The sequence below is a fragment of the Chelonia mydas genome, chromosome 3 (assembly GCF_015237465.2).
Source record: "Chelonia mydas isolate rCheMyd1 chromosome 3, rCheMyd1.pri.v2, whole genome shotgun sequence".
NCBI classification, from domain to species: Eukaryota; Metazoa; Chordata; order Testudines; family Cheloniidae; genus Chelonia; species Chelonia mydas.
Genome location: NC_057851.1, coordinates 99329774 through 99354892, shown reverse-complemented (window position 1 = coordinate 99354892; position 25119 = coordinate 99329774). Strand labels below are relative to the sequence as shown.

Here is a 25119-nt window from a genome sequence, read left to right as displayed (position 1 = left end):
TGTAACCTGGCAATCACATCCATCACATTAGAGCGTATATTTTCCTCCTATCCTAATATCACTTTTTCATGTAACCAAGCAACTCCCACCTACTATGGGGTAAGATGTGAAATTAGCCTGTAGAAGGGAGATGGCTTTAATATGGAAAAAGTCTAAGAGCCAGGGAGTTAAGCAATTGCCTAAAGATAGCCTTTTTTTCAGCACCCCTTTCCGTTGATCTTTCCAGAGCTGACTCCTCAGCTTTGATCCTTAATCTCAGAATCGTAATAATGTTCTGAGCATTAATTGATTCTCCCTAGCTAGTGAGTTTGGAGAACCCCCCCAAGACCCTCAGGAGGGCTAAAAGGGTGGAGTGTGCTGTAGATTACGCTACCTCTAACAACAGACACTGCTCACTCATCTTGATCTTCCAACACACACTGTCTATGACTGTGCTTATCTGATGCTTGTACAAGTCAATTGCATTAATTGTGTGTAGGAGAGGATGTGCTTCTACTGACATCTTTTATCTGAAATGAAATCCTATAGCTTTCATCCTGCAAGTGAAAATCCCTTCTATAAATTCTTCCCATTAGCTCAGCCCTGTTACTGGGCATGCTGAACTTGTCTCCCTCATAGCACTGGATGTTCTGCTCTGCCTAATATTAATCCTTAATTGCAGTGTAATATTTGGTACAGAACTATCCTTGTCTACTCAGCGAGAGCTTTTTGGGAGAAAAGCTCCATTTCCTTCCTGTATATTTCAGTGTTACCCCCATTAGCAGTTGTTCACTATATAGCATCTGTAGGAAATGCAGTAGCAATTATTAAGATTCAAACAAGAAAACAAAAAGCGTGTGTCAACGGGTAGATAAAATCTGATAGTTCAGCATTACTGCTCTGAAACATATGCTGCCTGAGAGATGGAGGGCAGAGCAGGAATTTTTATCTTTAAGCCTGCTCAATATTAGACATTCTCGAGGGACAAAAAATTCTCTTTAGAGCCAAGATATTCCCTTGGATTTCGAGCATATCACTAAATTATTCAGCAGTTCTTCCTAACTTTGCTCCAGAGAGACATCTTCGTGATCTGAAACACTCTCTTTTCTTTTGCCTTTGAATGTGCACCATTGAATCACCTGTCATGTTGGCAGGATTTTGTACATATACTGAGTATACACCACAGTTAATTCTCCTCTGGAAGAAATGCAAGGGGGCGATAAATATAAAAAGAAGATTAACAGCATAGCTGAAACTAAATTAAGTTAGGCTCAAAAGTTCGTGGAGCGCAGCTGAGGATAAAAAAAGATAGAGGAAAATATTTAGTGAGCTTCTCTCAGCAGAAATGCCAGTATGGGAAGTGGGCCAACCTTCCTGCAGGTCATGCTTTTTCACCCTGCTTCTACATAAAATTTTGCTATGAGGTTATGTGCTGCACTGGAGCCAGAAAAACTGGAAGTATTCTCCTTATATAGCATTGCTGTGAACTCTTCAACCACTGCCACATTCCACCCCAGCAGTGGTTGCATCTCAATGGTTGGTGAAGTAGTTCCTGTGTGCATAGATGGAGTACACAATCCTTCCGTAGAAAGATGCTACATAAACATAATCTATCATTAGTTCTATTGCTATTATTAATAATGTTGTTGGCCTATGTCACTTTTCTCAATCAGATGGGGCCTGATCCAAACCCCATGCAAGTGAATGGAAAGACTCCCACTGATTTAATGGGGACTGGAACAGGCCCATGTTGAACAAAAAATGCAGCTACTGAAATCCGAGTGGTCCAGAGTCTCTGCTGTGCTAATCTTCCCCTCAGTGTGGCCAGGGGTAGGGACATCAGGGAACTACTTACAGATTCCTGATTCTCAGGATGGGGTCTTGCCTCCCTGTAGCTCAGCAAAGGCTGTTCTAACTCCTGATTACAGGCTACTGTCCCTAGGGCTCATAGTCTGGCCATACCGACTCCTGCCTTGACAGGCCATCAATGTGTCTTCTCTCCTAGGGTCAGTTGGGGGTATGGCAGAGCAAGAGCCACCTGTGCTGGCTCTGCACCAGCTGACAGTCCCCCCTGCATTGGGGAAATTCTCATCTGGGCAGAACTAGCTTCTTTTCAAGTCCTTTGAATTGCTCAGGTGACACAAGGGGCCAGGATGCAAAGGAGAAGCCAGCTCACAATCTTCAAACAAAACTCTGAACAAAACATTGAGGTCACTTTGGAAGGATCATCCAAGGTTGTTTTTTAGTTTTTAATATCTTCCATATTTAATATTATTCCTATCTGTAGGAGGGGCATTTCCCAGGTACCATCGCTCTTTGCTGGTTTTGTGTTCCTTGTCGATTCTTCCTGGGACCCGGCACTCACAAACTCTAGAAAAGTCCATTTTGTGTATGATTCTGCATGCTTGAGCAGAATTGCAGTCCAAATAAGCAACAAGGTCACCAGGGATTATTCATCAGTCTCCCCTAATGCGCTGTTCTTCCTTTTCAGCATGCATGTGTGCTGTTGCTGATGCAGGTTTCCCACTTAGAGGCTTGTCACAATTGCTAGTTTCCTGATTTGAATGTTTAAACCTTCTGTGCACATCTCCTGAGATCCTGGTTTCATCATCATATAGTTTGCATACACTTATGAATCTCCTTGCCACTCTAGCTTTATATATAGAGGAGTTCTACCATCTCACATCGCTTAAAATTCAACTCTGACCTGAAAAGTAACTCAGTAAAAATGGCACCTTCTCTCTTTTGACATACCTTCTCCCTGTGAGCAGCCAGAGTGGCATTTACTGATGTCAGTGGCAGTTTATTTTACTATTTTGCATAGGCAGCACGTGAATGCCCTCTTCAGGGAGGTTAGCCCCCAGACCCCCCGCCAACCCCACACACCCGAACCCAAAGGCCCCACACACACCATAGTCGGAGGAGCCCTGGCCAAACCGCCATAACCCCTGGCTGCCCGTCAGCCCCCAAGTGCTGGCCCAACCCCGAGGCTGCTGGCCAGCCTCAAACCGCCCCGGACCACCCCTGGCTGCCAGCCGAAGCAGCCAGCTGGCCAAGCCCTAGCTCCAGGCTACCAGCCTGAGCTAAGATCCTGCCAGCTTCAGGGGAGAGCAGGAGCCAGGACAGGGCCTCGGGCCAGGCCGTGGGTGGGACCACAGCCTGGGTTAGGGGAGGCTTACCCTCCCCTGGCCTATGATACCCACCGCCCATGCTATTTTGTAGTCACTTTTGCACTGCAGAGTCAGTACAGCTACAGGAGAGGGAGCCTCATTTCAGTCTACTTTGTGCCTCGTTAAAAGAACTGGTTTTCTGAATTCTGATAGTGCCTATTAGTTACACCTGTGCAAGCCTCTCTGAAGGTTGCACAGGTGTCACTGAGGACTGTCCTGGTTACCAGGCAAGCTGTACTTTAGGCCTTCTTGAGTGCCCCCCTCAGGTGACATTTCCCTCAAGGGTGGAACCAAGAGGTCCCGCCTCTCTTAGGGTTTGTCTTCACTGTATTGTTAGCTCAAGCCATAACTCTAGTTTTATCCTAACCCTGCTCCCATCCACTCACAAAATCCTGGAGCTCCAATTATGTGGCACTTTTAGCTTGCACTAGCTAGCATGTACTGCTGTCCCTTGTGATATGCAGCTCTCCAGCTGCTAATGAAATCACTGTGCTAATCCAATAACTCTGTGTGGTTCCAGCGTTTTGCAGAGTTGTCATTCTCACTTGCACTAGGCTAGCTCGGGTGGAGTACCTCAAGTCCTCGAGCTAATGGTTGCAGTGAACACAAGCAGTGAATCTCTGGGCTGCAGCCCTTTTGATCTCCAAACTGTTAATCCAATAGGCCAAACTGAGCTTGCCACCTAAAACCCATGTTGGAAAAAAACATCCTTTTGCTTGGCATCTGAACAGATTTGATATGGAAATAAACATGGAATTCCACAGTGCCATTGTCACACTCATTCATACTGACTCAAACCTTATGTTTAGCTGTGACACTCTGAGTGTACACTCTGCATAGCTCAAAAGCTTGTCTCTTTCACCAACAGAAATTGATCCAATAAAAGATATTACCTCTCCCACCTTATCAATATATCTGTCACCCAAACCCCAAGCGCCCAGATCTGATCATGAATTAACATCTTCAGGCCGTTACTGGGTTGACCTTGTATAGTGTGTGCTATGTCCTTCCCCTCTGTTCTATCAAAAGTAGTTAAGAATTAATCAATACTGTAACCCATTGTCACCAATTAGTTACCTGTTTCTCATAAGTTTAAGATTCTCTGGCAGGGCACAGTTCCTTTGTTGCTAAAGGCAAAAGTCCAGATGGAATAATGCAGCTTCAGTTTGAACTGTAATAGTCAGGGTCAAATTCTCATTTACACTAAAGCCCATTCACACTGCTCTGGCAGCATAAAGGAGCCTTGAAGTAGGTACAATGTAACTTATGCTCACTGTCAAAACAGTGTTAAGGGGCCTTAATATAAATGAAAACCAGGCCCAAAAAGTTCACAGTAAAGATATTTACTTTAGAATACTAGGAGCTGTAACCACACACCAAGTCCTGCCAGTAGAAACCGGGGCATAGAGCCCATAGCAATAGAAAGTCCACCGCAGGGTGGGAAAGTATTGCAGCGGTGCACAAGCAGGAGACTAAAGCTAGCTTGAATCAGAAAACAAATCAAGTTACAGGTGTTGTGCACATACCACAAACTCTTCTGGCGCACACACATACAGTTGCAGTCTAAGTCTCAGGAATCAATCAACACTTAATACTCTGGAGCCAAATCAGGACAAAAAACTGGACATGTTGTTCTACTTCTCAGCTTCTTTAGTTTCCACAGTTCCCTTTACAGTCTGTCTGTCTCAGCTCTTCCAGTTCCTGAATCCTACTGCTCTTCTCTGCCCCAAACTTTGGATGTGTTATATTCTCTTTATGCAAATAAAGGGATACTCAGATAGTGATTCTTTGTGACTGCTGAATAGACCTCTCAAATATTTGATGTGGATGTACTCCTCCCAAGCTGAGTGAGAAGTGGGGAGAGAATAGGGAACACACATAGGGCATGTCTACACTACAATTAAAGACCCACAACTAGCCAGTGTCAGCTGACTCAGGCTCACGGGTCTTGAGTTACAGGGCTGTAAAACTGTGGCGTTGATATTCAGGCTAGGGCTGGAGCCCAAACCCTGAGACCCCATGAAGAGGGAGGGTCTCAGAACCTGGGCTCCGATTTGAGCTCAAAGGTCTCGACTGCAATTTTACAGCACCACAGCCCGAGCCCCGTAAACCTGAGTCAGCTGACTCAGGTCAGCCATGGGTGTTTGCTTCCAGAATAGACATACCCATAGCCTGAATCAAGTGTCCCTAAGAAGACAGCTTTGAAATAGAGCTGTCAGCCAGGGAGAGGGTAGAGCTGTCCAGAGACAGAGGAGTAGAGGGATACCCCTCCAAAGGATAACAGTTGTCTTGTTTTCATACCAACACATATTAGGGACCCTTGGGCCTATTTTTCCTACAGCAACAGTTCCTTAAAGTGACTATGATTTCCTGGATCTTCGAAGTGGAATGGGTTGGGAGAGGGACCAGGAACAGGTTTTGGAGGTTGTGGAGGGGATGGAAATGAATATGTTGTATGGTCAGAGAATGAGCTAGGGATGGGAGATCAATGATCATAAACCTGATGCAGAATTACTTGGGTAGTATTTCTGGAGGTCAAAAGATTTGGAGTTTTAAATAAGGCTGCAATAAGCATATGGACTTCTGGCTGTTAATCTGAAATAAAATCTTGATCTTTGGAGGTCCACACATCACTAGCTTCCTGCTGCAACAATACAGTGTTGTTTTTGTGTTCTGTAACCAAAGGAAACACGCATTCCAGTCACTATGTTTAAGGCTGTGTCATAAACCACCAATACTCTAGGAAGCAAATTATTCGAAGTGCAGGGTGACACAACATCCTGAATTGGTCATTTTGTACCTACAGCTATGGCCAGACTCTTAACATCATACATTCGGTTAAGTGCCGTGGGTCAGGAAACACCTAAGGATGGAATGTCACCCTCACATGTCAGTGTTTTAATTAGCTCATTTAAATTATGCAACATGTCTGTTTGATCCCAAAACTTCCCCAAGTGGTTTCAGCACTCAACAGAAGGAAACAGTCACATGATACATGAAGTGACCAAAACAACACAGCAGAACCTGTGTGTGATTTCACACTCATGTAAGAGTTATTTATACCACACAACACTGTAAAGTATAGTGCAGGCACCCTGATGAAGAAATTCAGGCCACTAATGTCTCTGAGCCACTCTTTGGACTGCTGTGTCTTTATGCTACTGACTGTTTGCATTCAAATAGCTAGCTTCCTGATTTTGATTATGCTGTCATTTGTTCTCCCTGGGGCTGAGACAGAAAACCAGAACTATGGGGTGCAGTCATCACTTCTTGCAATGTATCGTATGGTTAACAGCTGGAGAGTCTGTATTTGCCTGGGTCTTAATGCACTCAGGCGTCAAATAATTGTATTAAAGTGAAGCTCTTAACAAAATGCTGTTGAATTTGCCCAGGTCTAACTTGGCATGGTTACAATGATGTAGTCTGATACTGCGGAAGCTAATGGTACAGCCCATCATTTTGTCTGCTGTCTTTCTCTATAATTTCCATGTAATATAATTTAGAAGTCAGGTCATCTAGAGCGGGGATATTGTAATATGTGTAATAATTGTGTAAGACCGTGGTTGGAGGTGATTGTCAGACACATGTGGTGGGCCCATTCTGTGAGGCACTGAGTTGGCTGCAGAGGGAGTTGGGGATACCCAGTACTTTCTTGGAGCTTTTCACATGATTGGTCCTGGTGTCAGCTAGGACTGAAACTTGGACATAACAATTTCTAAGACACCTAGGAATTAATACTTATGGTTTCCTATCCGCACTGTATGTGCCTGTGTGTTCAAGTTGAGTAATACCAGCCAGTCACCCTCTTCTTCACTTATGACTTGGAAACTGACTTCTTGGAGTTCCCCCTTACAAGCTATTTCTCTGTCTGTTTTGTCTTTCTTGGGGCAGACGCTGTGCCTCCTGTGGAGTTTGTACAGCACCTGGCACATTTGAGGCATTAGCAGAAACAAAAGCTGGCCACTTATGCAGGCTGTAATGGACTTTCTGGAGCATGTGTAGATGCACCCTCATTCAGTGCTCAAGCAATTAGGTGCCACGGCTCAAGCAATCTTTTTTCCATTCATAACTGATGCAGCAAGCTGCCCGGGCTGTGAACTGCCAAGCCTAGAGGTGCCAGGGCTCAGCCCTGGCAAAATGAAGCACTGCTCTCATCCTCTCTACCCTCCCTGCTCACTTCCATGTTTGCTCCACTTTGTCTAATATTTACATTTTGTGTTCTCCAAGCCAGCTGCAACCGTCTTTTTGTTGTTATGCTCTGTCACGCAGCTAATACACTTTTGAATGCTCCATCAGTAATAGTAAGAAGATGAATATTATTTTGAGAGCTGCTCAACATTTATTATTTGGAAAGTATTCCTGCTGAAAAATGCAGTTTCATTGAAAATGATTTTTTTCAGACAGAATTGTTGATTCCGATGAATATTTTCAAAATTTTCTTAACAATAATTGTCATTTTGAATTGACATTTAGAAACAAAGCAACAATGTTCCATCATAAAATGTCATTTTGGTTTTAAAAAAGAAACTAAGTGACATTTTTGTCAAAACAACAATTTTTGCTGCTTTACTCAAAAAAAAAATCTTTTGTTTTAACATTTCTAATAGAAATTTTGATTATTTGTTGATATTTCAATATTCTGTTCCATCTTGGAACAGGGCTTAGTCGCAGGTCTTTTATTTCAATGTAGACGTACTCTAAGGATCTTTCCAGTCCAAGAGCCCTGACCTTCCTCCACAAACCTGCAAAACTGAGCTCATCCTCTTTCAGATGGCCCCGCCCGTCAGCACCTCCCCCTCCTTCCCTGGACCTCCCGCCCGCTGTGATTGTGGTGGTTCGTTCAGGAGGCTCTGGGGAAGAGGGGGAAGGGGGAGGATGCAGTGCACTCGGAGGAGGGGACGGAACTGGGCGGGAAGAGGTGGGGTGGAGGTGGGGCCTTGGGGGAAGGGATGGAGTCGGGGTGGGGTCTGGGGCAGAGCCGGGAGTGGAGCCCCCCACTGCATTTTGAAAAGTTGCCGTCTGTGCTAGACACAGTGAATGACCCTATCAGATTATGTCAAAGGTGTGCAAAATCAAAAGAGTTTTCTTCTTATATAGTAACCCTTCTTTCATTAATAGTGATAGCCACATACCCAGGACAGTTTACTCTGTGTGAATTTGCCATCTAGACTTTCTAAAAAATGGCCAATGTTCTTCTCAGCTGTAAAACTAATAAATGCCACTCAGGCTCAAGTACTAACAGTGGGGGAGTTCTTCTGACGTGATGCCAGCTGGAACCATATTGGTTTTTCTTTTATTTCAAAAGCCAAGGTGGATGAAGTGTTTTGTTAATCTAGACTTCCTTACCCGAATAACCTTGAAGGACTCCATAGACTAAACATGTATCCTGCTGTCCGTAGACAAAGACTTCCTTGTATCCTACAGTTAATGAAAAAACTCCAGCATGCTCAGGCAGAGCACACAACAAATGTTTCTTATTTCCTTCCAAAAGATCAGTGTGTCCCTAACATTTTCTAAATTCTCAAGATATTGTAAGAGAAGTTATCCCATTTGGGGGTGAAGTGGCAGGAAGGTTTAAAGCTTTTCTAAGGTTTAAAGCTTTATTACACATTTACTAATCGGATCCTCTTCAAACCACAAGACCACTAGTGTCTTGTCCAGTTCCAGTCAAACATGTCTTCTGCATTTCTGTCATTCCTGCTATTGCCTATCAACCAACTACTCTAGTTGTACTTGTTGTAGGAATCATATTACAGGTGGATCAAGACTGGGGTTCTATTGTGCTGGGTGCTGTAAAAACATAAAATAAAAGAACCCCTGCCCTACAGATGCCCTTTAGGGCAGCAGCTAATATATATTATATTATATAATAATATATATATAATACACACACAGACACCATCCAGAACAGCCTAAATCATTCACTAAACATAATGGGCCAGAGTCTCGACGCAGTTCCAGTCTGTTAGTGCTGCTCTGATGGTACCAGTATACCAAAAAGACAGCTTAACAAACTAAATGAGAATTTCTCCCAGTGTGGGGGAATACCCAGGTGGCAGAGGCAGCATAGTGGGCTCTACACTACCCCCTTTTTAGCTCTTTCTCCCCCCCCACATGTCCCTGGAGAGGTGCGATGTGTGCCAGAAAGGCCAGGGAGAAAGAGGAGGTTGCAGCTGTCAAGACAGGAGATGACGACCTGGACAAGAATTTTGGCAGTGAAGCCAGAAAGAAATCATGGGTGGCGGGTACAATAGGCCAGGCGAGGCTCTGTCTTCCCTGGAGCTGCTGCTGGACGCCTGATTGCGGGTTTGGCAGGGGAAGTTTTTGCTTTACTTGCAGGTTCCGGGGCAGTGAGGAGGCAGTATGTGGTATTCATTTTCCTGAGTTCATCAGTAATCTCCCTGGATTTCAGAAAGATTACTGATGAACCCAGAAAACTGAGTAGCAGATACTGCCTCCTGGAACCTGCCTGGGGCATGTCAGAAGCTCAGGTTCTTCTTCAGGAAGAGACATTGTCACGCTATGGTGTTTCCCAGGCAGCTTGGGGTCTGGGGAGAGGAGGGGAGGTGCGGTGCGGCTGAGGCTAGTTCAAGGCTCCTCCAGGCAAGGCTCAGGGCTCCTCTGGGCAGGTGCAGGGGTGGGAGAGGGCTCAGCACCCGGGGCGTCGGCCAACCCGGGGCTCTTCTAGTCAAAGGGGTGGGGTGCTTGGGGCTCCTCCAGGCGGAGGGGGGCTCATTATTCCAGCTGCGGGGGGACAGGGGGTCTTAGGGCTCCAGCTTCAAGCGTGGGGGGGGGAGGCATAAGGGGTGGATCCATGGGCTAGCCACCCCAAAGCTGGGCTCCACCCACCACCCATGAAAGAAATGTTTCTATCTTGTAAATGCTGTGGAGGAAGAAGCAACAAAACCTGGACACAATCTGGACATGTGAAGCTAGATGGAGGACAGAAGCAAAGATGACACCTGGGTCACTGGCCGGATTAACAGGGATGGATGGTGGTTTTGTCAACAGCTGAAAAGAAATAGGGGAGTATGGAGTAAACGGGAAGAAAAACAAGGAGTTCAGTTTTGATCATGGTGAGCTGAAGTCAGTGGTTCTCAAACTTTTTGTATTGGTGACCCCTTTCACGCAGCAAGCCTCTGAGTGTAAGCCCCCCTTATAAATAAAAAAGGGGGTTTTAATTTAATTTAATTTTAATTTAATTTAACGGGGGATTGGGGCTGTCAGTCCCACACGTGGCCTGGCTCATGACCCCCTTGTAACCACCTTGCAACTGCCTGATGGGTCACAACTCCCAGTTTGAGAATCCCTGGCTTAAGTTAATGGGAAGACATCCATGAGGGGATATCAGGGAGAGAGAGAGAGGCTGAGGTTGGGGAGACATGTCTGGAATAGAGAGAAAGATTTTTGAGTCAGTGTATAGATTGTAGCTGGAGCCATGTAAACAGATACGGTCACCCAGAAAGAGAGTTTAGTGGGAAAAGAGGAGGGGGCCAGGGTACAGCCCTGTGGAAATCACACATGAAATGGGAAGGAGGAAGAGGAGGATCTATCAAGGAGACACTGAAGGAACAATCAGAGGTAGGAAGAGGACAGACTTGAAAACCGAGGAAGGACAAAATTTCAAGACGTAAGGTTGGTCAAAGCAAACGAGAGGTCAAGGAGAATGAAGATGTACTAGAGGTTTCCTTCTAAAAATGTCTGAGTGACTTCATCTGCTCCATTAATTTCAGCTATTACCTCTATGATGACTCACAAATTCTCTCTCTACTGTCAGCCTCACCCTCACTGTCCAGTTTCATATCTCTGACTGTCCTTCCAGCATCTATTCTGATGCCCCATTGCCATTTCAAACAGTCTTGATACTTTTATCCCTCTACAAGGTATTTAAAATGTCCATTTTCCTCTCCATCTCCATTGTAAAAATCTGGTCATGTCATCTGGCCACTTCTGCCTCCTCTCCACATCTCGCCTCTGGCTCCTTTTCCTTTTCTATAACAAGTGTAAGTCTTTTGTCTGCACAACTCTGTCCCTGGCCACACACCTACTTTCATTTCTGGCTGCCCACCATCTTGCTTGCTACATAGACCTACCTTCTGGATAATTGCTCCTTTGTGTCCTCTTCCTGCTGTTGTGTTTGGACTTCCTTCATGTTTTTACTCATACCTGGAATGATCTCCCTTTCCTCATGAACCAAGTAACTTTCCTTTTATCCTTCAAATTCCTCCTTAAAACACATTTATTTCATACACTCAGTTCCTGCATCTCTTTGCATTAGAAGTGTGCATTGTATGTATCTGAATTCGACCATCCGTAAACTCTTCAGGGCAAAGATCTTGTCTTCTAGGTGGTTTTAGAGCACTATGTACATTCACAGTCTGGCCCTTTAAAATTCCTCCTGTCTTGCAGCAAGGAAGTGTATTTCCCATGGGTGCTCAGTATTATTCAATGTAATTCACCATGGAGAGGCAAGAAGAATTTTAAAGAGCCAGGATTGCAAAATACTTTAAAATTATTAAATAAAAAAACATACTCTATACTGGTTCATTGTCCCTATTTTATCCTGAATGTATTAATTTCATTGCACCAACTCCTATTTCACTCACTCTTTCAAAAGTAATGGAAAAGTTCACTTGTCAGTTTTCCCTTGTGTCTGGCTTTCACACATACAGTTTGGGAGGACATATCAGTTCACTTTAAACTACTGAACGGCCTGGATTACTGTACACTCTGTAATGAGACTGTGCCCTTGTACAAACATAATAAAACATTAGTCACCTGAAGCATCGCGTTCCCTTTACCTTCTTTAATACAAGTCCCTCCTTAGACATCTTGCAATTACTTTCTGTTTCTTCATGAGGTGAGTGACCCTTTGTACGTTTCAGGTATTCTTGTTATAGATATTCCTGGGTTTATAACCTAGCAAGAGACTTCCTGTAAGGTTAACAGCTGTTTTGGCATGTGGCATATAAATGTAAACAATGCTGAACCTTGAGTCTGTATAACGTTCTACTGGCATCTTCCAAAATGAATTGTGAGCCTATGTCTTTGATTCATCAAACTTTAGCTTCATATTAATTGTATAAATTACCACTCTAAAAGTTACTTCTCAAGGTCCATAGTAAGATGAATTCATCTTTTCAAAAAAGATTCTTCTATTATTATTGTCTACAGTGGCACAGCCTAGTTGATCATAGCCAAATTTGCCTGTGATTGATACTACACTGCTGAGCTGTGCTGTAAAGGGGCTCCCTTTGTATTAATACAGAGGGAAGATTTGGGGTTTAGGGAGGAGACCCCTGGATCGGTCAGGCACTTCCCTCTGTGAAGGGGGCCCAGTGGCTCTAGGGGCTTTTGCAGCCCTGAAATTATAGTGGTAACCTTCCCCTAACCCCCAACCCCAAACGATGAAGAAACCAATCAGCATCTAGTCTGGGTACCTAACCTGGGCAATGGGAACAGGATTTCTTTCACCTTCTCAGAGTAGGAATGTAGACCGTGATCCTCAGCTGTAGCCAAAGGGGGTTACAACGTAACCCAGAAAGGCTGTGTGTGTAAAGGTGGACTTGATATCACTGGGGCATGAGCTGATCACTCCGGGCCTCCTTACTTGATTGTTGTTCTCCTTTCCCTTACAACCCATTTCTGTCTATTTTGTCTTTCTAGACTGTAAGCTCTTTGGGTCATGCACTGTACCTCCTTTTGAGTTTGTACAGCACCTGGCACATTTGAGGCATTACCAGAAACAAAAGCTGGTCAGAAAATTGTGCTAAAAAGGAATATTTTTTTCAAAAATTGGAAATAAAAAGTTTAGAAACTTTTTGCAAAAATGGAATCTTATTTCCTGACCATCATCATTGTTAAGGTGAGGTGTCATTAGAGGAGGTTTTGGAAGAAACTGATAAACTAAACAGTAATAAGTCACCAGTACCAGTTGGTATTCACCCAAGAGTTCTGAAGGAACTCAAATGTGAAATTGCAGAACTACTAACTGTAGTCTGTAACCTATCATTTAAATCAGCTTCTGTACCAAATGACTGGAGGGTAGCTAATGTGACACTAATTTTTAAAAAGGGCTCCAGAGGTGATCTTGGCAGTTACAGGTCTGTAAGCCTGACTTCAGTACCATGCAAACTGGTTGAACCAATAGTAAACAACAAAATTGTCATACATATAGATGAACAAAATTTGTTGGGGAAGAGTCAACACGGCTTTTGTAAAGGGAAATTATGCCTCACCAATCTACTAGAATTCTTTGAGGGGGTCAACAAGCATATGGACAAGAAGGATCCAGTGGATATAGTGTACTTAGATTTTTAGAAAGCCTTTGACAAGGTCCTTCACCAAAGGCTCTTAAGCAAGGTAAGCTGTTATGGGATAACAGGGAAGGTCCTCATATGGCTTGGTAACTAGTTAAAAGATAGGAAACAAAGGGTAGGAATAAATGGTCAGTTTTCAGAATGGAGAAAGGTAAATAGTGGTATCCCCCAGGGCTCTGTACTGAGCCCAGTCCTATTCAACATATTCCTAAATGATCTGGAAAAAGGGATAAACAGTGAGTTGGCAAAATTTGCAGATGATACAAAACTACTTAAAATAGTTAAGTCCCAGGCAGACTGCGAAGAGCTACAAATGGATCTCTCAAAACTGTGTGACTGGGCAACAAAATGGCAGATAAAATTCAATGTTGATAAATGCAAAGTAATGCACATTGGAAAACATAATCCCAACTATACATATGAAATGATGGGGTCTAAAATAGCTGTTACCGCTCAAGAAAGAGATCTTGGAGTCATTGTGGATAGTTCTTGGAAAACATCCACTCACTGTGCAGCGGCAGTCAAAAAAGCAAACAGAATGTTGGGCATCATTAAGAGAGAGATAGATAATAAGACAGAAAATATCATATTGCCTCTATATAAATCTATGGTACGCCCACATCTTGAATACTGCGTGCAGATGTGGTCACCCCATCTCAAAAAAGATATATTGGAATTGGAAAAGGTTCAGAAAAGGGCAACAAAAATGATTAGGGGCATGGAACATCTGCAATATATGGAGAGATTAATAAGACTTGGACTTTTCAGCTTGGAAAATAGACGACTAAGGGGGGATACTATAAAGGTCTATAAAATCATGACTGGTGTGGAGAAAGTAAATAAGGAAGTGTTATTTATTCCTTCTCATAACATAAGAACTAGGGGTCACCAAATGAAATTAATAGGCAGCAGATTTAAAACAAACAAAAGGAAGTATTTTTTCACACAACGCACAGTGAACCTGTGGAACTCTTTGCCAGAGGATGTTGTGAAGGCCAAGACTACAACAGGGTTCAAAAAAGAACTAGATAAGTTCATGGAGGATAGGTCCATCAAGGGCTGTTAGCCAAGATGGACAGGGATGGTGTTCCTAGCCTCTGTTTGCCAGAAGCTGGAAATAGGTGATGGGATGGGTCACTTGATGATTACCTGTTCTGTTCATTTCCTCTGGAGCACCTGGCATTGGCCACTGTTGGAAGACAGGATACTGAGCTAGATGGACTTTTGGTCTGACCCAGTATGGCCATTCTTATGTTCTTAAGAAATAATAACAATAGTAATTGTGCCAGAGAGACAGTAGGTGCAAGAAGGGAGAAGATGTTGGTGTGATCTAGTGGTGGCTGTAAGAGATGTGAACTTGGTGGGTGCCAAGTGAACACTTCCACACCTCTATCATTATTAACATGTTTCTCTTTGATGCAATATTTTTTCTGTTGGGACCTATTGTCACATCACTGGCATTAAGCATGAGGATCATAGACCCTTGGCTTTGGTAGATAGTGACCATACATGAACAATGCTGGCTGGCACTGTTTGTAACTGGTGCCGGATGAAATTAGACAACAGAAGCCTCCTCCAGCTCCGTAAGAGATTGTGTTAGCCTGACAGTGTCTTGCTGTTTACCCTTGTCATACATAAAGGGAAGGGTAACCCACCTTTCTGTATATAGAACTATAAAATCCCTCCTGGCCAGAGGCAAAACCTTTTCACCTGTAAAAGGTTAAGAAGCTAGGATAACCTCGCTGGCACCTGACCAAAATGACCAATGAGGAGACAAATTACTTGCAAAGCTGGATGGGTTGGGGGAGGGGCGGAACAAAGGGTCTGTCGTTGTCTGAGTGATGCTTTTGCCGGGACCAGATCAGGAATCTCTTCAGAACTCTTGTAAAAAGTTAGTAAGCAATCTAGCTAGAAATGCGTTAGATTTTCTTTTGTTTAATGGCTGGTAAAATAGCTGTGCTGAATGGAATGTATATTCCTGTTTTCGTGTCTTTTTGTAACTTAAGGTTTTGCCTAGAGGGATTCTCTATGTTTTGAATCTGATTACCCTGTAAGGTATTTACCATCCTGATTTTACAGAGGTGATTCTTTTACTTTTTCTTTAATTAAAATTCTTCTTTTAAGAACCTGATTGCTTTTTCATTGTTCTTAAGATCCAAGGGTTTGGGTCTGTGTTCACCTATGCAAATTTGTGAGGATTTTTATCAAGCCTTCCCCAGGAAAGGGGGTATAGGGCTTGGGGGATATTTTGGGGGGAATACGTCTCCAAGTGGGCTCTTTCCCTGGTCTTTGTTTAACACGCTTGGTGGTTGCAGCATAGGGTTCAAGGACAAGGCAAAGTTTGTACCTTGAGGAAGTTTTTAACCTAAGCTGGTAAGAATAAGCTTAGGGGGGTCTTTCATGCAGGTCCCCACATCTGCACCCTAGAGTTCAGAATGGGGAAAGAACCTTCACAACCCTGTACAATGCTGAGCACATGGTTGGTGCTTAACAAACAATACATTAAAAAATCCTCCTTCTGTCCTGGAGCATGGGGTTCACCTTCCTCTTTCACTGATAGAGAGGCACAAATCTTATCTGGCTCCTTTGGTCCCACTTTTCATAATCATTCCTTGAAAAAGAACCATTCAAATAATAGCCTTCCACACAAGAGAGGGTCTGGGATGCTGCCTTTTACTCAAGTTTGGAAGCTGCATGTTTGCAAATGCTGAATATTTTTGTTTATTGAAATGGGTAAAGCTTGTACCACAAACAGCCAGGCTTATCTGTATGATACAAGGAATGCCCTGACCTTTACCCAAAGCTTGCTTTTGTTGTGTGGAAACTATGTACTCAAAGTTTTATGAGCGGGAATAGGCATAAAGCATAATATTGTGATGAGACACGGCACCATAAAAAAGCCACAAAGAACATTCTGGTCCTGTGATGGTAAACTACGTAACAAGAATGCATGTAAGTTTCTCACCTCTCCTGGTCTTTTTAGAAGCTTCTATGTGCTGTGAGGGAAAATGAGCCAGTCTAGATCAGGATTCAGCTGTGCTGGCCTTACATGTTGTTAAATATCTCCCTCCTTGTCTCCCCTATCTGGAAGCTTCTGCTTCTTTCCATGAGATTTTCACCAATCTCATCCCATTCTCTAATCTTACTATTTTTTTAAAAGTATGGCTTTATTGCCATGAAATCCCAGCCCTAGAGCTCTGAACACCAAAGGGAACACCACAGGCAAGGGGCACCACGTGGGGATGCACTGGGCACCCAGCTGTAGGCCCAGGCTCAGCTTCCCAGACAAGCAACGTTATTTCGGTCCCACCATTTCCCTTCCTTGTGGCCTACTTTTGCTGCCTAGATTTGTTTCTCATCTTATGTAGTCATAGCATTTTACCCAAGTCTAGGAAATTAGAGCAATTGGATTTCTCCAAAGCTGATGTTTTTTTCCACATGCGACTTGGCACGGGGGACTTTGTCCCGAGACGTTGCAAAACATTCCTTCCTTATCCCCATTACCTGTTCCAGGAGTGAGGGTATCCGCTCCATAACAGGAATGCCCAGGCTGATATTGTGCTCAGATCCCCCACCATGGTGTATGAAGCTAAACTAATATCTCACCCATCAGGCTAGCCACAGCTTTAAATAACCTCCATTGCCACTCACTTTGCAAACCCTGCAACACATTGCGGGTGAGTGCCTTTACAAATATAAAGTCAAACCTCTCTTTGTCTCTTTTGTTGTGTACCGGAGTCTGAGGCTCCTCCATTGTCAAGTTATGTTTCCCTGTGCAATCTGGGGCCTTGCCGTGTATTTATGAAATCTGAATCATGACATAAATGTGTTCAGAGTTAGGTTTTAGTGGTGCTAGTTTGTTTTCATGGTACTCACACTGTGTTGCCTCCACGGTTCATCTGCACTAACCCCAATTGTAAATTGGAATTAAGTTCCAAAATTCAGTTAACATAACTAGTTCACACACATACTTTTTTCACAGGAAAAATACCTCACCCAGTTCCTGCAAACATTCTTCTATTTCCAGCAGATTCAGAGAGGGGACTCACTGGCTCAATCGAGTTGTTCTGTGGAAGAGGAGCAGCCAATTTACCTGTTTATTTTCTGTGTCACTACCCCATCACAGCTCCAGCTAATCTTGCATGAAGCACATTTTCTTTAGGTTTGTGGCAGCAGATGGAATATACTAAGTGACAAGTGCTGCCCTTCTCCTTCCTGTTTGTTAACATTTTGTGGCTTTTCTTGACCTTATTTCCCTGCATTTTGAATAAAGTAGCCTTACCTTAAGTAGAATGATGAAGTAGTTATCATAGTTTTTGCTCTCAGGCTCTGTATTGTTCTGCCGTAAATCAAGGCCTACAAATCTGTAAAGTCTTGTTAGTCTCGTGGTGTTCATTGAGTCCAAGATGGAATCTAAAAAGATAGCAAGTAAAGTATAAGTGGGCATGTGACATTAGAAATGCTAGGTGCTTTGTGTCCTCTACCCATCAGGCATTGCAATCTGCCATCCGCCCCACCTGGACCGCACCAGATTCCCGTTCCACTCTGAGACACACATACACATACTGGCCAACTTCATCCCTTGTATAATTCTGTTCATTTCAATGGAGTTATACTATTTGAGTTTGGTCCTGTGTTTTCCTACTTTAAGAGAGCACTATGCTGGCACTGTTCACAAACTTCTACTTTAATCTTCTTCTAAAATGACCATGAAGAATTTGTTAGTTTTTAATTGATGTAGCAGTGGATAAAGTCCCACTGCTTCACAGAGCCAATGAACACTTAAAGTCTGATTCACTATTCTCCATCAGCGGAAAAGAGTCAAATTTAATAAGTGCATAGTTATTAACACGCTGCACACATAAGAACAAGATATACTAGTCCATGTGGCACAATTAACATTTGTCCCTATTACTAGTACAGTACTTACAAAATAGCATTGACATTAAAAAACTGTTTAGAACTTAATTTTTATCAAGTTATGTACATTATACTTTGCTGTAAATAATGAAGTGGTGTTTGCTTTCTTTTTTAAAAGGATGTTTTTGCTGATCGCGTTGGCAATTAATGAGAGGCGTGTGATGCATCGCTACTCATCTGACCATAAAATAAAATGAACTCGCATTGTGATGGTTCATTGTTGGTGTGTGCTATTTCTTAGAATGACAATTATGTCATTAATTGTTTGTATTTTATTGGTTTATGCTGAAACAGGGATTGGATGATGGCTGTCCCCTGCTGGGACACTCACAACAATGAGACGTATATTGCCCATGAGCAGACTCTAAAATAAATAGACACAAATTAGAAAAGTCATTGTGAGCTGAGGCTCTTCACTGCTGGTATAATGATGATGTCCACTATAGCCCATGAGAAGGGTTACAAGCCATGACCTTTAGCTCCAAAGCACAGACCACTTGACTAACTCCATTAGCTGGCAGCGGTAGTAGGCTGTTATAGGGGACTGGGGGAAAATCCAAAATACAGTTTACAAGCCTGTTAACCTGGAATGTGAGCATATCATAAAAAGAGACTGACAGCCTCAATACTGAATGCTGTGTTAATTCTAGACAACCAGGCAGACAACTTTAATATCTTTAGTGCCTGATGCAAGTACAAGACCGCAAGCTCCCAGAAATGGGAAGGAGGAAGAATTAGGCTATAATTTTCCTCCATCTGGTCCCATCTGCCAAGGGGGTAGGGTGTCTGGCAGAAAGTAATTTCCTCTCTCTCTCCTCCTGGAGTGAGAAATAGGGAAAGTGTATGCAAGGCTTACATATAGGGCTTTGGAGCAGAGCCCGCGGAGCAGCTCTGGAGCAGTGGAGCTGCAGGTTTTTGCCTGGAGCTGGAGCCGAGCCAGAGCACAGCTCCAAAGCCCTGCTTACATATAATGTGAAAAACCCACAAAAGCATCACACAGGCATTCTCTTATAATGAAGCCTGCCTCTGAAGAACTGTCAGTAATAAATGAGAGCATCTTGGGACAGGCAGGCTTGCAAAAAGCTTCAAATAGAACACAGAAATCCAGTTGGGACTCATCCTGCAAGAAGCTTTGGTTAGTAATACTTTTCACAGTTGCAGACTGGAGACATCAGGGAAAAACCTGATTACTGCTGCCAAATGTAGACATGATTTATGTAACCTTACCTTAGCAATTTACCCATATTACTGCTAAATACGAGGCGATTGTATTTTATAGTGATCAGTTATTAGGGTAAAATTCTGCTCTGGACAGGTTAGCTTTAGTGTGGCAGTCCAGTGTGTCTGCTGCTGAAAGGGGATTCATAGGGGAAAGCCAAAGCACAACGCTGGGAGATACTTTGCTACTTCTTTGAGAAGGCTTGGACAATCTTCAATCTAGGGTTTGAACTGATGGACACATACATACTAAGCAGTGAATACCATCCCAGACCACATCCCCTTGAGCAGGGGTTCTCAGCCAGGAGTCTGGGGCCCACTGGGGGGCTGCGAGCAGGTTTCAGGGGGTCCACCAAAATAAATGAAAGAGCAGGCCAGTGATAGACTTACTGGGGCCCAGGGCAGAAAGCCAAATCCTGAGCCCCACTGCCCGGGGATGAAGCTGAAGCCTGAGCAACTTGGCTTTGTAGGGATCCCTATGGTATGGGGCCCTGGGCAATTGCTCTGATCGATACCCCCTAATGCCGGCCCTGGCTTTTCACCTACTGAAAAACAGTTGTTGTGGCATAGGTGGGCTGTGGAATTGTTATGGCATGTTGGGGGAGGGGAGGCATGGAAAGAAAAAGGTGGAGAACCCCTGCCCTTGAGGGCGTAGAGATCTGGCTGGCACATTAGCAGGGCCCAACTCCAATGCATTCCTGTGCAATGTGGAGTGATCCTGGCAGCTGTTTATGCAGAGAAAAGAGGCTTTTTTCCCACTTGCTCACCAGTATAGCCCAAAACCCATAAATTAAGAAGAAGCAAAGTATGTGGGTTTGTGAGTGTGTGAGAGAGACAGACAGAAGAACTGCACATGTTTAGTGCCTCGCTGTTCTCCAGGATGCAAAAGGGAAAAAAAGGCAGAGCTTGACTGCACTCAAACTGAGCAAACACTATATCTTACAGGCAACTCAAATGGACAAGTGCATAACTAGCGGCATAACCAGCAGCATGGCGTAGCACACCATGGTCATATAAGAAAGAAGGTTGGCTGATACAATCATCCTGATTGATTACACCTGCCACCAAGAGAAGCAGGTAATGTAAATCCTGGCGATCAGTGATGCTGGGATTGTGAACCTGGCATCTGGCAGTATTTCCTGAGGGAGGTAGGAGATGTTCACATACACATGAAGTACCATTAAAAAAAGATATGCATGAGGCTAAACCCATGCTGTCCTGAGTCCTCTGAGTATGTGGCACACATGAAGCATTCCCAGATCTAATGGACATATGAAATGCTTGAGCTGCTCTTTAATCGCCAAAGTGCTGCCCACACTCATAGATATTTGACATGCCCTTGCAGATCAGCTGCTGCACTTTCATCTCTGCCCTACTGACACAGCTTGTGCTTGCTTGAGAACCCTCATTACTGTTGCTGGCTCCAGTGGCATATTAACGCCAAGGCCGACAAGGCCTAGGCCTAGGGCAGCAAATTTGCAGGGGCGGCAAATTTATAACAGCAGCCAGAGGCTGCTTTCCCCGGTGCCGGTTCGCGCCCTCCACCCCTGGCCCCGCCCCAACTCCACCCCTTCCCCGCCCCCTCCCTGCCCCTATTGGTCCCCTTCCCCAAATCCCCGCCCCGGCCCCGCCTCCTCTCCTGAGCGCGCCACGTTCCCCCTTCCTTCACAAACCTGTTTCGAGCACAAGCACTGGCAGGGAGCGGGGAGAAGCAGGACCCAGCGGCGTGCTCAGGGGAGTAGGCGGAGGTGGAGCGGAGGTGAGCTGGGACGGGGGTCACGGGGAGCTGCTGGGGGTGGGGCGGCAATTATTTCAGGGCCTAGGGGTGGCAAAATCATTAATCCGCCCACTGGCTGGCTCCTTTGCCCTGTGACTAAAGTGCAGGGCAAAGAGTGGGGCTGAGTGCAGCCCCAGGTAGATCAGATCCCAGGCTACAGCTGAACTGCAGACAGTGTGCATCAAAGTATGTGTGGGCAAAAGGGGGCTTATAGGTGGCCACTGGCATCTACATCACAAAAGCTGCTCAGAGCAGAGGATTGACAGGCCACTGAAGTGAACTGAGTAATTGGGGATTTTCCCTCCACTCCTCTATAGGCAGTGTTTTACTATTGTAACTATGTTCACTGAAATGGGTTCTGCTGTGTTACTGGCTGGTGGAGGAAACAAACCTGGAAAGAATTAAAAGAAAATAAGAGCAGTGGCTGGGGGACTGAGTGGGCAAAGGGATAAGGAGCCTTTCAGCAACTTGAGTCAGTGCAGCCTTGATCAGCAGTGATGGAAAGGCCTTAGTATCTGGTGAGTTATAGGCACTGAGATGGCGGTCTCCGCCCTGTGCTAGCTAACAGATGTCCACATTAAAAAAACTTGAACACCAAAACACTCTCATACTTTGCATTATTTGCCAGTCTCAGCAGACAATCCAAGAGAAGAAAGATGGTTCTTGTGGAGACAGCATCAGACTGGGACTTGGACGACTGGCATTCACTTGCTGGCTCAGACTTCCTCTGTGGCATTGAACAAGTAATTTCATCTATCCTTCACCTCAGTCAGCTGTCTATAAAATGAAAATAACATTTCCCTGTCTCAGAGGACTGCTGTAAAGATAAATTCCATTAATGATTGTGAGTCAGTTAGATATTATGGTAATGAGGGCCACATAGCTGTCAGCTCGAGAAAGAATGAACTCCCTCCTGATGAAATGCTCCCTCTGAACTGAGCCAGGTGGTGAAGAAGTCGACTAGCCCATGCTGTGTACCTGTTGTGTGAAGAGAGGACTTCAGTCCCCGCAGCTGTTGATTTGGCACCTTTCACTAGCACTAAGTTCACTTTCAGAACTAGCTGATAAGTAATCGGGAGGAAAAATCCTTTCTGAAGGCTGTGTGAAATAATATCTACTGAACTTTGTCTGTAGACAGCTGGTATCTTAGGAGAGGCTTGGTTTGAGTTGTGTTATATAACTGTGTTCTGTCTCTTTTCTTTAATTCTCTTATTTGGCTTTTGCTGCCCATGCCAAGACCTTGTCAGTATAGCCTGAGTTAGCAAAAGAACATCTAGTGATCAGGAACCAGGAAGGTGTGAGCTATGTGCAAACGTTTCCAATTACATGCTTCATTTGCCTTCTGGGAGGAACGCTCACCTGGACTCTTGTTCGTGCTTAGAGTGTGATTGGGGACATAGTGTGTGAGGAGACCTATCCCTGGCACTCATCCCACACCCAGCACCTGCCAGTGAAGCTAGCTGGCCACAGCAGGATGTAGCACGCTCCCCTACCGTCAAGAAAGGGACCTGGACTCATTGTAAGCAGCTCAATAAAACCAGCGTACTGCTGTGGTAACAAAAAAAAAAAAAAAAAAAAAGCTAAGATGTTAGGATGAAAAAGGAATGGGATGGAAAATAATATGGAGAATCTGATAATACTTTTTTATATATCAATGGTGCAGTCTGACCTGGAATACTGTGTGCCATACTGGTCAACCTGTTTGTAAAATGGCTGTATTTCTAAAGGAATATTGCAGAGCTGGAGGGGGTTTGGAGACAGGTGACCAGAATGGCCAAGGGTATGAAAAAAACTCAGATGAAGAGAGATTGGAAAGATTGGGATGGTTTACCTTAGAAAGGAGATGAGTAAAGTATGTAAAATAATGAATGGTACAACGAAGATAGAATAGGAACATCTGTTCTCCCTGTCTCATAACACAAGAAAAAGAGGACATCCAATGAAATTAAAAGGTAGCAAATTCAAAACTGACAAAAGGAAATACTTTTTTCATACAATGCATTATTGGACTGTGGAACTCAGTGCTACAGAAATCACTCAGGCCAAGAACTTAGTAAGATTCATAAGGGATTGGACATGTATGTGGATATCAAGAATTATCATAATTAATTACAATAAAAATGTTGGAAGGAATATTTAACCTTATGTTTCAGGGTTTAAGCCTATCTCTAAGAGATGAGCATGAGACCTAATGTGAGGGACAGTTTTATCCCTCATCTGACTATTGTGGGATTCTTACACCTGCCTCTGAAACATCTGATTGTAGCCACTGTCAGAGACAGGATACTGGGCTAGATGAACCTTGGGTCTGATCCAGTCTGACAGTTCCTGTGTTCCTTGCCTGTTTGGGAGCACAGAGAAACTCTGGAGCCTAAGACACAATATCTCTGTGTTCCCAGGGAATGGTGTAACTCCTCTCTATTGCATTCTATAGCCCATTTACAATCACTAACTGTTTAGAATATTTGTGCTTAATATAATTTCAGTCCTAGTTTGTCCTATGTGTATTGTTGTGGGGAAAGGAGTTCCTTCTCATGTCCTCATGCATGATGCTAGAAAGATTAGGTGGGAGGTGGTATAGCATTATGTAGCCCTCCCCCCCCCCCCCCCCCCCAGGATTTTGCCAACAGAACACTGCACCAAGACATTGTGATCCTCTTAGGAAGGTGCTCTCCCTCTAAGAGAGAGTTAAGTTTCTTTGAGCAGTCCCTGAGGCCCCTAGAGCCTTATTCCCTCATAGCCAGAATTTAAACAAATATTGTGAAGGTTATGGAAAAGGAGACTATCCATTGAGACAGATTTTATACACCGTTACAACCATTAATGTTATTTACAGAGAGAGAGAGAGAGAGAGAGAGAAAGGATCTTGGAAGTCATCCTGTTGGGTTTTTTTCCAGAAATCATTTAACAGTAGATGATGGTCTCTGTCCTGATCAGGAGACTGTTGAGACTTCTAAAGCTAATGTCAGCTGACAAGGTCTGTCTTGCTTTTCACTAATTGCATGCTTCTCAGTTCTCTGTATAAAGAAATGAGCGAACACCACAGGGGAGGAAGAGAGGTTTCCAAGAAAGGCCCAAGCACATTTGGCAGAAAAGGGCAGTGTTTCATCTTATGAGAGATAAATGTGGAGGGGAAAGGAGGGGAAGAGAGACATTATGAGCTCAAATTAGGAATGTTTATTAAAGCATTTGTAGTTGAGAAATATGTTTTTTTATTATTATTATTTGTTCTACAATAGCATCTAAAGAACCCAGCTGAGATCAGAGCCTCATTGTGCTAGGTGCTGTGTATAAACAAAACCAGAGACAGTTGCTGCCCCGAAGAGCTTACAATCTAAATAGACAAAGCAGACAAAGGGTGGGAGAAGGTAAATATTATTATTCAGCTTCTGCAGATGGTGAATTGAGGCACACAGGGGTTTGCTGAAGGTCAGAAAGGAAGTCTGTACCTGATCCATGGACTGAATGCAGATTTTCTGAGTCCTAATCCAATGCCTTAACTGCAAGACCAACATTGTTCTGTTTGGACCACTATACTAAACACAATTTAACAAAGGTCTCAATGATAGGGCTCCATAAAATAATTTAAAATGACCTTTTGTTTGTATCATAGTAGTGGGCAAAGGCCCCAATCATGATTGGAGGCACCATTGTGCTAGACATTCTGCAGACTCAGCAAGAAACAAGTTGCTGCCCAACTGAGTTCAAGACAAGATGCAACCAGTGGGAGTAGCAA

General features: G+C 43.9%; 2 long non-coding RNA genes across 4 annotated transcripts in view; one reads left to right on the top strand and one right to left on the bottom strand.

Annotated features, from left to right (window-relative positions):
• Nucleotides 1-25119, bottom strand: part of LOC119565787 — a 58202-nt gene that overhangs the window by 24698 nt on the left and 8385 nt on the right. The window contains exons 2-3 of one of the 2 annotated variants that reach the window (XR_005224711.2): nt 17751-17881; nt 15923-17535 (exon numbers count right to left, since the gene is read on the bottom strand). This is a non-coding gene — a long non-coding RNA (uncharacterized LOC119565787). Of the gene's footprint in view, nt 1-15922; nt 17536-17750; nt 17882-25119 lie in introns of those variants that run through there. The other variant, XR_005224712.2, reaches the window with a different exon arrangement.
• On the top strand, nt 20550-23015 carry LOC122465056. 2 transcript variants are annotated; one of them, XR_006289608.1, is made up of 2 exons: nt 20550-20683; nt 22012-23015. It is a non-coding gene; the product is annotated as an uncharacterized LOC122465056 (long non-coding RNA). The 2 variants fall into 2 exon arrangements; XR_006289607.1 differs by lacking the exon at nt 20550-20683 and adding an exon at nt 21655-21901.